The 11,765-nt window shown below is 37.7% G+C and overlaps 1 long non-coding RNA gene across 1 annotated transcript; it reads right to left on the reverse strand.

Annotated features, from left to right (window-relative positions):
* Window positions 1–774: 774 nt before the first annotated feature.
* Window positions 775–11,398, reverse strand: LOC115430751 (uncharacterized). The gene is made up of 3 exons (XR_003936978.1): window positions 11,385–11,398; window positions 10,978–10,981; window positions 775–877 (listed from the first exon to the last, which is right to left on the reverse strand). It is a non-coding gene; the product is annotated as an uncharacterized LOC115430751 (long non-coding RNA).
* Between the last annotated feature and the right edge of the window lie 367 nt (window positions 11,399–11,765).

The raw sequence follows: 11,765 nt of genomic DNA on the forward strand, positions 1-11,765 counted from the left end.
CCTCTTGTACACAGATTGCCAGCTGTGATGGAGCCCTACATTTCCTTGCAGCCAAATAGTCAAGCTGTTTTTTGCCTGATACTCCTTAAACTACACTCCCTGTGTAAAACCCAGCGGTAGAAAGGAATAAACAGACGTATCTCAGTCTGAACAGGACTAACCTTTATTATCTGTGACATCTAGAGCAGGGTAATTGTCTGCTTTACGTTCAATCTGGCGTCCTGCAAGTGTCTGTATCTCACTCACGACCACATGGCAACCCAATGAATATTATCCAATCATAACAGGGCAAAAAGTGTTAGAGCCATGAAGTAATTTAGGTATAATTTTACATGTTGTGCTTCATTTAAATATTAATCTACTGAATTAGTCTTTATATTAGAACTGTAACATAGTTTCACTTGTAATCTTTTTCTAATATTAATTTAGCGTAGTATTTGTAAATAATCAGCCAATCTGTGTTCTGTTACTTCTGTTCTGCTACTGCAAGCTGAACCTCTGCTGTAAAGCACAGTTAATTGCAGCAAAGTGATGTGAAGACACCGGCAAAGCACATGCTCTGAGGGCAGAGACTTTCAATTAAGCAGGACGAGGAGCAACAGTATTTCTAACCATCATCGTCATCTTAGTAATCGCTGTTTAGTTAATATTGCAACTTAATTTGATATAGAGGTAAAGAACATTTTAACTGTCAACTAAGTTTTTTGTAACCTTTTTTGATTTTTCCCTTTTTTCTTGGAATAAAGAGACAAATCCCTTTATAATCTGTCTGCCCTTTTTTTGTCTTCCTGGTTTCAGATTATACTTGGAATGCACGAGTCAGAAAACTTTACATCCTGCAAGAAGTGGCAAAGAAGGTTTTGGCTTTTTGTTGCCACTACAAAAAGAATAAGACAGTTCTGACTGGCTCCAGGGTGGAGAAATTAGCAACCTCGGCAAAGGTTTTAGGAGCCGCATGCACATTTAATTTACCAGGAAGTGAATGTATCCAAATAAAATTCAACTAAATACAGATAAAAACTTGAAAAAATGTTGACACAAGCTACAGGACACACAAAGAGTATTACAGGGGTTGGACAAAATAATGGAAACACCTTAAAATAACCTCAATAAACCTCAATAATGTTGAGGTCTGGGGACTGTGCCGGCCATACGAGATGCTCAGCTTCATTAGAATGTTCCTCATGCCATTCTTTAACAATTCTAGCTGTATGGATTGGGGCATTATCATCTTGAGGTGAAGATGTTTCCATTATTTTGTCCAACCCCTGTATATCTTAATAGTTTTAACAAATTTTCTATTAAAGTAGTTCAAATAGATACTTGAGTGTATTGGTGCCCCTAAGGCCCCTATGGGCCGGCCGCTACTGTTTTTAATAACACAAAATATATCGGTGCAGCTGAAGGGTAAGAATCTAGACTCCCATCCCTCCATAGATGCCCTGTGTGGAATCAGTGATGTATATTAACCCTTTATAGGACACTCATTAAAATACTCTAAAATACAAAATTTTAATATTAGTGTGTTAGTCTCCCTACACTTGCCATAAAACATCTGAGCAGCATTTGCTAAAAACTGAACACATGCAATAAAACGACTCTTATAAGGTTATAAACTGACAAAAATCACTTGTAGTCACTATTTACAGCTTCAAAATGTCGATAAAATCTCTCTGAATCACTGTCTAGTGTTACAAAAACCTTCTTGATCTCACTGAGGCACAGGATTGGCCCTATATTCAGTTTGCAGAAATGACCAAAAATAGTCACTTGCCCGAAAAAGGGTTAATGCTGAACACTTGCTGTAAAAGGGAAAAAGTGTATTGTGAGTTGCTTTACACAGAGATTATTAGTCTCATATGATTATGCAATAAGGAAAACATATTTATAAATACTCAAAATTGGGTCTGTTAACTCACTGCAATCAGATCATCCAACTGGCTTACAATTGTGAGATAAACCTGCATGTTTCTCCACAAAATGTAAATCCATCAAACTGCTGTATGGCTGCTTTAAAAAATGAGGAACATACTGTATGATGTATTTCTATGACTAAGCATTCACTCAGCGTCATACATCCCAAGCAGTCCCTTAATGGCAGTTTTTCGTTCAGCATCATCACTGTAAAGGATGTGTTAAATTTTTAACAAGCACAATGGCAACGCACATCTCCAGCAAGTCCCTTAGGCTTCCCACGTGATGTGACAACTGTGTAATTATTATCCTGGACTGCAGCGAAATCATCAAATATGTAAGGAGAGGAGGAAAGTTTTAGAGTAAAGGGGGGGTGAAGAGGCAGCGGACGAAGCATCAGCTGGGGAGAGTGACAAGAAAGAAGAGAGTCCCAAAAATATACTGATGATGTGGGGCTGTGAGGATGAGATGTGCATCTAGAGCTGAGCATTGTCAAAAGGAGAAAGCTTGGGAAATGGGAATTAGGAGGGGAAAAAAGGAAATGTCAATATTTGTGTCGGAAAAAAAAGTGATATAAGAGAGGAATGGTGAATAAATAAGGTGAGAAAAGCCTCTCAGATTCCCTTTACATTATGTTCTACATTTTTTCACATTAGCTGATTCGTAAATCAGCACAAAATGATGGTTTGCATTAGCATGACTACATCACATCAGAGAAACCTATAGCAGCAGAAAATTAATTTAAAAAAAAAAGTAAAACATATAGTAACTGATCCATTTATACATACCAATATACACATTTTAAGTATGAATGTTTTGATTATTTGCTCTGAATATGCTTTTTGAACAGTTATTACAGCTGTTAACTGTTTGCGAAATCTCTCACTGCTGACTTTCAAGATCAACTTTTCTGCCACTAAAAATGACAAGTAGATTTACCATCCCACATATTCAAACAACATTGATCTTAGACGATGGAAGGCAGAAGTAGGCCTCTCATTTTTGTGCTGGCAGCTGTTTTTTTTTTTTTTTCTTAGATTAAACATCTATCTTTGAAAGATTTGCAGCCACAGATGGCTCTATAGTGAAGTTGTTTTGTTAAAAAGTTGCTTAGTTCTAGTTGGATGGATCCGCCATATGAACATGAGTTATGGGCCAAGGATTTTCTTTTCTTTTCTTTTCTTTTCTTTTCTTTTCTTTTCTTTTCTTTTCTTTTCTTTTCCATTGAGCACATTTATTTTTGTTTGGTCTGGTCTCATGTTTGTTTGAACATAATCATAAATAAATATGATGTGTAATGACATGACTAGATTCCAGTGGAGTTTCTGCACAAACAGGGAAATGTGACGCCATGTTGGGATACCCTGGATAACCTCAATAAGGAGACAGAGTCTTCACTGACATATTAAATCCTAACAAGATCACAACATCCCAAATTATATGAAATGGATTAGATGTGTCAACAGCCAATTTCACTTTCTTTATGCTGAGATCCCAGGAAGTCACGGCCCAAACCCCTGTGTATTTAGTTCTGTGTTGACACTGAGATAGACATCAGCCAATAAAACCAAAAACCAACAGCAAACACCATCCCTGTTTAAAATATCAACAGGCAGTAATTGAAGAGACAATGTTTTTGTCACGGCATTCTGCGTAGCTTGCCGCTCTGTGTTCCATGGAAAAGTAAACACCAGTGTTGACGGATGCACATGTATTAAAAAGAGCTGAATACAACACAGGAATATTCGATCTCCCACAGGAAGACAAACGACAACACGCACCTCACATAATTAATTGAGACAGGTGTGCGCTGGAACATTAAACAAACACACCTGACAGAGACGAAAATTAATCATGAGGGTGAGGAGGTTCGAAAGTGAATGAGAGGGAGGAAGGAGGGAGGGTGAGGAAAGGGAAGAGAGGCGCAAAGAAAAATAGAGGGAGGGTATAAGAGAGAAGGAGGGAGCTGAGGAAGGCTTCCTGCTCTGCTTTGCTCTCTACCAGACATTTGGACAAATAAACAGAGGAAGACCAAGGCCGTAGCGTACACACAGAGGAAATGTGTGTGTGTGTATGTGTTTATTCACATGTCAAGGAACACGCAACGGGGAACCTCACTATGAACTGCTAGAAGTATTTAACTACTTCTCCATAGTGCACATAAGTGAATGTACACAGGAGACATCTGTGTCTGTCCCGTGGAGTGGAGACAGAATAAACATCTCTATAGGGGTAGTGTTATGTTAAGCAAACTGCAAGTCACAAAAGACATAAACTAAATCCAGCTGCTCCATCTTTCTGTCTTCATGTCTTGGGCTCTAAAAACCAAAAACCAAGAAATGTTGTATGACTCAGATCTTACCGTCACTGGACATATCAAAGCAATCACTACAACAGTTTTCTATCAATGTAAAATTATGTCCATTTTCAGGGGTTTGGTCTTTCAAAATGACTAAGATACCACCAATGCTGAAATAAAGTATGCTGAAATTTCCATTAGGGTCAACTATTGGACAGGCCTTTTCTCTGGACTTCCCCAAAAAGAACATTTTACAGCTGCAGCCCTATTGGAGTTTTATCAAGAACAAAGAGAACAGGGCACATTACTCAGTTTGGAAGTTTTTATACTGGCTTCTAGTTAGTTACAGAGTAGATTTTGAAGTGCTGCTACTGGTTTACCACTCACTTAATGGTTTCCACTGAGAATACATCAGTAGTATGTTTAAAGAATATTAAGTCAGTGCTGCTTGTAGGTCTATTGCTTCAGGTTAGATATCAAGCCCAGTCAAAACTATACATGGGTTAAAAATGACATCTGACAAAACTGATTACTGACTTAGACCAAAAGGTGTCGGTAAAAAGGTTTAATGCTCTATCTCGCTCACTCATTTTCTGTATATCATTTGGGTCGTCATCCAACAATACATTCTGGTCTTTTTTTTTTTCTGTTGCAACTTGTGTTTAAGGTAGGGGTGGGCGATATGGCAAAAGTATCGTATCATGATTTTAAAAAAATAAAGTCAAATTCTCGATTTTATCACAATTCTTTACACTGATCTTTGAGACTAATTCGCAACTTTCTGAGCAGTGCAAATAATTTCCCTATGTAAAACATAGTAAAGATGGCTGATAGCTCTGTTTTTTCAACTGGTAGCCAATCAGTGTATTGGGTGGTCTTGGGTGGAGGAAGAAGTCCAAAATGAGATGAAGAAAAATCTGGGTACTCCAAAAAAGGATCAATGTGGAATGTACTTGCTGCTCTTCTCATAGAGTGCCTTTACTAAATGCTTGCATTACAGTTGTTTGCTTTGGTGTAACTACCTGTTTCCTCTGGCAGTGGTGTGGCTGGTCTTCTAATTCAGTTTGACTCTCATTCTGTTTGGATGCTGTCTCTTCAGCTGATTGAACAGGTTTGTAGTGTTGACATATGTTATTCTAAGAGTATAACACCACGGACCTGTATGTGGAGGACAAGGAGGACTCACTTCAGATTACACTGATGTGCACAGACGTCCACTGAGTCAAGTACGCCAGACTGTGGGGGCCAAGTTTTAAAGGCGCAGGAGACTTTCGTCACCAGTTTTTCATCAGATCTGTAAAACCCCAGTCATAGCCTAAGTATCACGAATCCGTAAGCCTTTCTGTGATTACTCACTAGAATCTCTTCCCTCACGGTGAACAATTTCAAAGTGTCATCCACCATAAACAAACCATGAGTTTACAAACAGAGCCGGGAATTAACTCCGGCATCTTCAGAATTTTGTCGCGACATGCATTGTGGTAAGCGGAGGTTCGTGCAGCCGCCTGGCAGCGGCAGTGGAAACGGCTGGAGGGAAGCGGCGCTCCAGCCGTTTCTGCATCGTGTTTGTTGCAGTCATATAATATATGGTTACACTGCTGCTGCCAGGCTATAGTGAGCAAGTGTGCTGTCATGGGGGGGAGGATTGTCCTTCCAATCAACACCTTTTACTGCCCCCCCCCCCCCCCCCATCAAAGCAGTCTGTAACCGGGCCTGAGTGGATGTAGCATTAGTGTACAGTCATATGTATGTTCTGTATGTTCTATGTGACCCCACATGCAGCCATGGTGAATGGTAAATAAACTTATATTTTTAAACTGCTGGTCTGTCTTGATGGTACTCACAGCCCTTTACATTCACACACTCAGACACTTGCTCAAGAACACTTTGATATGGACAGGGGCCAGGGATCAAACCACTAACCTTTGAGTTTCTTCAGAGCCTCAGCAGCATTTAACTTATAACTGGACCCAACAGCAAGGAGAGATAAATGTGCTTTAAATATACTGACATTTTTAAAGTCTATAATGCAGCTGCACTGTCTTTTAGTCATAGTCAATAATAGGGATGGGAATCGAGAACCGGTTCTTTTTGAGAACCGGTTCCCAGTAGCATGATTCCTTGGAATCATTTGCCTGCCTGCTTATCGATTCCACCTTCGTTGTGCATGCACGATGATGTCACACATAGGCTGCATTGTTTTGGTCAGAATATGGCCAACATGGTGTTGAGGCAGAAATGGTCTTAAAAGATGACACCAGGTCCACTTACTTGGAACACTTGCAAAGCTTCCATGTCTTCAAAAGGGTGGCATCCCTCCAATATCCTCAAACATTTGTCCACAGCATGTGATTAATTTATAGGAATGTCACGTATTTGACACTCTACTTAGCGACGCTTGTGAATCTAGTGGCAGAGTGAATGCCGGGCCGGTGCAGGCAACAAGCGTCGTAACTCCTCAAGTACAAGTTTCCGAAGTAAGAAGGGAAAGGAAATGAGGTGCACAACAACGGGAGACAAGCCAAGTCGAACCAGTTCCACGTAGTAGAAATGCGGTTTCACTTTCACTGTACCCCCCCCCCCCCCCCCCCCCAAACCGGCCCGGTGTCATCTGTTATTATTATTTGTACATACTGTATATGTTATATTTTCTGTGCAGAGATGGAAATATAAAAGACAGTTAATGCAAACACACCCGTTTGTACTCTTTTATTCCCTCACCCGATGAGAATCAATAAGAGAATCGATAAGGAATCGGATCGATAAGCAATATCGATAATGGAATCGGAATCGTTAAATTCTTAACAATTCCCATCCCTAGTCAATAATGTATAATTATATTAATGATATTTTCAGTATCTTCCATTGTTCAAGCACTGAAAGGCATTGTAAAACCAAACTTGCCTTTCTATTTCAGTCCTATCCATTACCTATAAATAGTGTTACCAGATATTCAGAACTTCATAATTATTGTAGCTGACTCCAGGGCAAACTGTCATGTATTCAGCAGAAATGTGATTGGATAATTTATTACAGATGGGGGGTCATTTTTCTCAAGTAAAAAAGGCTTGGCTTATAGGGAACTTTTTCACACAAACTCACAGAAGACAGCGTTTTTGTTGTCAGCAATATAAAGTTGGCGATTATTCAAAAAGGCTGGTCTTTACAGTCGTAGTTACAGTGAGGATGTCAGTTTTAAATGTGGGTGTGCCGCAGGGTGTCTTGTCTTCTTAGAAAGTGTGTGCGTCTACAGTAAAGTCTTTAGAGCACTGTAAAAACTGTACATGTTCAGACCTGTGCAAAAGATTTATACACACAATGTAATATGATGTGTGGGTCATTAAAGAAAGGAGGATTTCTTCCAATAATGATATAGAGAGAGATGATGATGATGACGATGATGACGACGATGGTGACAAACAGAGCAGAACGCTGCATTATTCATCCAGGTCTCTGGGGTTGGGCAATGGAGTGAGAGAAGATAGAAAATAGGTGAGAGTGAGAAGAGAGGAAGAAGAGAGAGCAGGAGCGATGAGTAAAGAAAGTCAGGAGTCAAATTTAAGATGGAAATGAAAAATGTTGAATAAAGAAGACGAAAAAGAGAATTTTCTGAATTTATTACAATGTGTGTGGGATACTTTAAATTTATGTTGTCATTATTGGCAAAAGTATGCTGCATAGAGTCAGTAAATACCCCCTACCCCACCCTGAGTGAGTTTTGTGAATTTTCCAAATGTATTTAATTGTACTGTATCTGTAGTGATTTATCTAGTTGCAGAAACAAAGGAATTTGGGCAGAGAGGCATTTACTTGTCATGTGTATGTCAGGTCTTTATTAAGATATTTTGTAAGTGAACACAAAGCTGCTGATGAGACAATATGCGGTTATTCCAGTGTTTTCTGATGTGTTACAGTTGTGGTTATTATAAATGTACAGTTACTGCACCCCGACTGCCTATTATGTATCATATAACTCCAGCCCTCTGCATTAATCATCATCATCATTATCATTATTATTATTATTATTAATAATAATAATAAACAAATCCTTCTTTAAAGGTTTAGTAAGATTCATGCTTTATGTATTTACATGTAGTAGGTTTTTTTTTCCATTACCTTACTGCATCTTTAACCTTTGTATGGTGTTCAGGTTTTTGTTATTCAGCCAGTGTTCGTGGGTCTGGTGGACCCGCTGCCTTTGTGGGTTTTTAATTCAACATAATCAAACAATTTTATGTTAAAATACTCAGCAGATGTTTATTTCATCCCAATTAGAAGCTATATAAAAACTTAGTTTAATATTTGCCTTTTGCCTTTGCTATATCACATTTATGAATTAAAGTGCTACTCATTTTTAGTTTGTTTTTTTTTAAATAAAATGGAATGTAGTCAAGATATGAGAGGAAAAAATTAATCTAAAAATATTGACTCATCATTTTTCTTTTAATAAAATACGAAAACGGGTCCCACAGACCCAAACACCATACAAGGGTTAAGAAAACACATGAAAAAAATGTAATGACGAAAAAAATGTAGTAGATGACAGTATGAAAACTCCACTCCACTCCAGTTCAAAGTCATCACTGGTTCTTCTGATGGGATGCAAGTGTATTTTCATTCAGTACAAGTCAGTACAGGAACAACTAAAGGATTCGTATGACAGTCGTACTATGGTAAAGTGCTGTTTGACAGACAGTTCATGATCAGATTAGTGTAATGATGGAAGGTCATGTTGAAACCTCACACAGAGTTTGGTTGGGGTAGGGCTACCTGGAGCTGAAATACAAAAATAAAGTCTTACGTTTAGTAACTTGTCAATAAAGGACATTTCAATGACTTCCAAGGGCTTGTTTTTTACAGATTCAAATCTTTTTTTAGCCACTTGTTCTGGCTACTATATTGCTGTAGATACGTTTACATTTATTCATAAATCAGTGACCTGTAATGCATTAGAAGGGAGCTTTAGTGAATATGGAATGGATGAATGATGGCACCAAAACTAGCATCTCAGTATTGATATGGGCCCATCACTGGCAGACACTGACAGTCCTTTAAGCTGCAGAACACTTTGAAGGCCATGTGTGTACAGTATATGAGGCCCTCGCTGGTGACATTTTCAAAATAATAGACTATTGTGAAATCACTGGAATGGCTCTCCAGCCTCTGACGCAGATTTACATATAAGGACGGTCTGTTTGTCCTGTAATGACAAGTTTAATTGTAAGGAAGAGAACAGAGAAGGAATGTGTGATGACTGACAGGAAGCAAGTAATGCTTGTGGTTACACAGACCTTCTTCAAGTAAAACCTGTCACTAATGTTTGCTGTTGTACTGAGTAAACAGGATAAGAAACATTCAAAAACACTTCAGCTTTTGTTGAATATCAGACATTTTTTGGTCATACTGTTCATGTAGTTTCACTCTTTAATGTATGTTTTCAAGTTTCATTTCCAGCTATATACAACTATATTAAAAGTATAAGAATGAAAAACTAAAACAGCTTTTATGCCTGCCAAATCTTTAAAAAATGCCTGGAAAATCTGATCAAATACTGATACGTAACACAGCTCTTCTACTTCAGGCATTTGTCGCACAAAGATAAGAATAATCCAAGAACCATGGGAAAAGACTGTATTATTCCTAGAAAAAACCAACATGCATTTAGTCAGTTCACTTTTTCAATCACAGCATCAGAGAAGTAAACTACGGAGGCGTATTGCATTCACACGAAAAAATTAAATTCGGCTCTGTTTTTCTGAATTAACGAGATAATTATCCCGTAATTACGAGATACTGTTTTATGAAAAAATTTAAATTTGGCTCTGTTTTTCTGAATTAATGAGATAATTATCTCGTAATTACGAGATACTGTTTTATGAAAAAATTTAAATTCGGCTCTGTTTTTCTGAATTAACGAGATAATTATCTCGTAATTACGAGATACTGTTTAATGAAAAAAATTTAATTTGGCTCTGTTTTTCCGAATTAACAAGATAATTATCTCGTAATTATGAGAAAAAATAAGTTATAAAAAAATTGGCTCTATTTTTCTGAATTAACGAGATAATTATCTCATAATTACGAGATACTGTTTTATGAAAAAATTAAAATTCGGCTCTGTTTTTCTGAATTAACGAGATAATTATCTCACTGAGCCGAATTTTAATTTTTCATAAAACACAGCTGATTTTTTTTATTTTTTCATAAAACAGTATCTTATAATTACAAGACAATTATCTCGTTAACTCAGAAAAACCGAGCCAATTTTTTTCAAACTTATTTTTTCTCATAATTACGAGATAATTACCTCATTAATTTGGAAACACAGAGTCGAATTTAATTTTTTTCATAAAACAGTATCTCGTAACTACAAGATAATTATCTCGTTAATTCGGAAAAACATAGCCACTTTTTAAACTTATTTTTTTCACGTAATTACAGATAATTATCATGTTAATTCAGAAAAACAGAGCCAAATTTATTTTTTCATGTGAATGCAATACGCTTCCGTACTGTCCCTGCTGAATAAAGCCATAAATACAAATAGAAAATATTCCAGTGTATAGCACAGAGCAAAGAATACACAGAAAAGGTGCTTTGACATGACTGATGGTCAGCCCTCCTAGTGCTGACGTTCCCATGAGCAGACTTGGCCTTCAGATCTTCAAAGTTGCCGCCCGGCTGCATCAGTGTGGATGTGTTGAGCAGCTGCCTGTGTGATGTGGAACAGGGCGTTACTAAAGGAGCACTTGAGCTAAGTAAACCTTCCTTAAGTAAATAAAGGTTAATTTAATGTAATGCAGACACACACAAACTGTTTTGTATCATTTTAAAGCATGATTCTACTTTACCCCTGGAAAAACTCCTGGCAAAAACGACCAATATCTAAAACTGTGAGTGTGCTTGAATCTACAGACATCTTCTGTTTTGTGGTATCCTATCAGTTTTTTAGAATATTTCAGTAAATGCTCTTGTGGTTTAAATGCATCCAGTGAACTCTGTACACTGGTTTCCTACTAAAGGTGTTTCCCTGCCTTTCACCCAGATTGTGTTTGGTGATTCATGGTTGTTTGATAATCAGATAAGGAAAACCTGAACAGCTGTTCATCTTTAAAACACAATCTCTCATTGATATGTTTTAATCTTGGATTTGATACTGTAACATTTTAACAGCTCCTTTTTATGGAGCTTTCACTGAATTCTCTCAACAGACCAGCTGTGAAGACACAATACATGTGTTAGACTTCATGTGAACAGTAATATTTTTTAGTGTTTAAAATTTGGCTAAAAGACAAACTGATCTACTGCAAACGTGACTGGAGTGAATCTCTCACCCTCAAACCCAGAAATGGTTTTGTGGTGCCCCAAAAGGTTCATTTGAACAGTACAGCGGGGGTTTGGCTGAAATGTAATGAGTACTTGAAAGATACCGAATTTAGGCTACGTTTAGACGGTAACGATCTGAACCGAAAATCCAAAAGTGGCGTTGCATTCTCACTTTTAATTCCGCGTTTAGATGTGTGTTTTGGGGGGAAACTATGCATGCAGCTGG

Source organism: Sphaeramia orbicularis, chromosome 12 (assembly GCF_902148855.1).
Source record: "Sphaeramia orbicularis chromosome 12, fSphaOr1.1, whole genome shotgun sequence".
Classification (NCBI taxonomy): Eukaryota; Metazoa; Chordata; class Actinopteri; order Kurtiformes; family Apogonidae; genus Sphaeramia; species Sphaeramia orbicularis.